Raw genomic sequence first — 2,500 nt, forward strand, 5'->3', positions numbered from 1 at the left:
TAGTGGAACCGGGTTTCGGTACCCAACCCTATTCAGGAATTGCTGCAAATTGAATTATAATTTAAGCCTGTTCTTGCACAGTGTAGGAAAACCTGATCTATAACTACATGTATTAATAATACGTCCAAAACAGCAGACATTACGGCACTCGGGGACAGCTTCGATATACCAGACGTATATGATAAGATTTCACAGAACTATATATTATATCCAAACCAGCCTTACTGATAACGTTGAAGATTGCCCCCAGAGTGGCGAGGACCTGTATTTGGACCGGGATGGCACGGTTCCGGCGCGTTGTCCTCTCTACTGGACCCAATTCAATACATAGATCCAAGAGCTCAGCTTTATGGAATCTAAATCGTCATATTATCCAGTCATCGTCATGGTCCCTGAAGTCTTTCTCTCCCGATTCTTCCATTAGCGTAGTCCGCCTGCAGGGCAGCAGTGCCATCATGCAGCATTACACACGGGGGTCACCACAGTATTTATAGGTTTGTGATTGTTAACACCTTTCCAACACAGCATCAACTAGTGGTATCCCCACCCCAAGATACAATTTGAAGACAAAATAAAGTCTAATAGCTAAACACACTTTTCTTCATGCAGGTTTTGTTATGAACAGTATTAAAGTTCGGACCGATAATGAGGACATTAAGGGTAACGATTGCACGAGAGCTTAACGGCTGTATTTCCAGACTGACATTTGATTATATATGCACAGTATTAAATACATATTTTTAGTTATTTACACTGTGTTCTGCCATTATCCAATGCTAGGGTATTTGATGCTATCCTGTATTCCAGTCGGGCCATCTCCTCCTCCTGCGCTCCGTAGCAGACAATGTGACGGTGCACATTAAACATTTTTATTTAAGATTTGATTTGTTTATGGAACAATTATCACTCAGTACAAGTGCAAATAACACTGCTGGATTTAATCTTCATGGTAAGGTGGATGATATGGAGTGAAAAAAATGTGCGTGATTACGAGTAATTGTATTCCCATTTACTTTCTGCAGTCTGACTTCAGTTCACCACCTCACCATCTGCGTACGCATGGTTCAGAATTTGCGTGGAGGAACATGGGTCAGAGTTTGGTGGAGGAACATGGGTCAGAGTTTGGGTCAGAGTTTGGTGGAGGAACATGGGTCAGAGTTTGGTGGAGGAACATGGGTCAGAGTTTACGTGGAGGAACATGGGTCAGAGTTTGGTGGAGGAACATGGGTCAGAGTTAACGTGGAGGAACATGGGTCAGAGTTAACGTAGAGGAACATGGGTCAGAGTTTGGTGGAGGAACATGGGTCAAAGTTAACGTAGAGGAACATGGGTCAGAGTTAACGTAGAGGAACATGGGTCAGAGTTAACGTAGAGGAACATGGGTCAGAGTTTGGTGGAGGAACATGGGTCAGAGTTTGGTGGAGGAACATGGGTCAGAGTTTGGTGGAGGAACATGGGTCAGAGTCTGGTGGAGGAACATGGGTCAGAGTTAACGTAGAGGAACATGGGTCAGAGTTAACGTAGAGGAACATGGGTCAGAGTTAACGTAGAGGAACATGGGGCAGAGTTAACGTAGAGGAACATGGGGCAGAGTTTGGTGGAGGAACATGGGTCAGAGTTAACGTAGAGGAACATGGGTCAGAGTTAACGTAGAGGAACATGGGTCAGAGTTAACGTAGAGGAACATGGGTCAGAGTTAACGTAGAGGAACATGGGTCAGAGTTTGGTGGAGGAACATGGGTCAGAGTTTGGTGGAGGAACATGGGTCAGAGTTTGGTGGAGGAACATGGGTCAGAGTTTGGGTCAGAGTTTGGTGGAGGAACATGGGTCAGAGTTTGGTGGAGGAACATGGGTCAGAGTTTGGTGGAGGAACATGGGTCAGAGTTTGGTGGAGGAACATGGGTCAAAGTTAACGTGGAGGAACATGGGTCAGAGTTTAGTGGAGGAACATGGGTCAAAGTTAACGTGGAGGAACATGGGTCAGAGTTAACGTAGAGGAACATGGGTCAGAGTTTGGTGGAGGAACATGGGTCAAAGTTAACGTAGAGGAACATGGGTCAGAGTTAACGTAGAGGAACATGGGTCAGAGTTAACGTAGAGGAACATGGGTCAGAGTTTGGTGGAGGAACATGGGTCAGAGTTAACGTAGAGGAACATGGGTCAGAGTTAACGTAGAGGAACATGGGTCAGAGTTAACGTAGAGGAACATGGGTCAGAGTTAACGTAGAGGAACATGGGTCAGAGTTAACGTAGAGGAACATGGGTCAGAGTTTGGTGGAGGAACATGGGTCAGAGTTTGTGTGGAGGAACATGGGTCAGAGTTTGGTGGAGGAACATGGGTCAGAGTTTGGTGGAGGAACATGGGTCAGAGTTTGGTGGAGGAACATGGGTCAGAGTTTGCGTGGAGGAACATGGGTCTGACTTTACGTGGAGGAACATGGGTCAGAGTTTACGTGGAGGAACATGGGTCAGAGTTTACGTGGACCCATGTCACCGCACA

General features: G+C 46.0%; 2 protein-coding genes across 3 annotated transcripts in view; one reads left to right on the top strand and one right to left on the bottom strand.

The window, feature by feature from the left end:
• Positions 1-2,500, top strand: part of nfkb1 (nuclear factor of kappa light polypeptide gene enhancer in B-cells 1) — a 1,201,612-nt gene that overhangs the window by 319,301 nt on the left and 879,811 nt on the right. The window lies entirely within an intron of this gene.
• The window catches only part of LOC118492938 (zinc finger protein 239-like), a 34,591-nt gene that overhangs the window by 17,155 nt on the left and 14,936 nt on the right, over positions 1-2,500 (bottom strand). The gene's annotated exons all lie outside the window — the stretch shown is intronic.

The sequence above is a fragment of the Sander lucioperca genome, chromosome 1 (genome assembly GCF_008315115.2).
Source record: "Sander lucioperca isolate FBNREF2018 chromosome 1, SLUC_FBN_1.2, whole genome shotgun sequence".
In the NCBI taxonomy this organism is placed as follows: Eukaryota; Metazoa; Chordata; class Actinopteri; order Perciformes; family Percidae; genus Sander; species Sander lucioperca.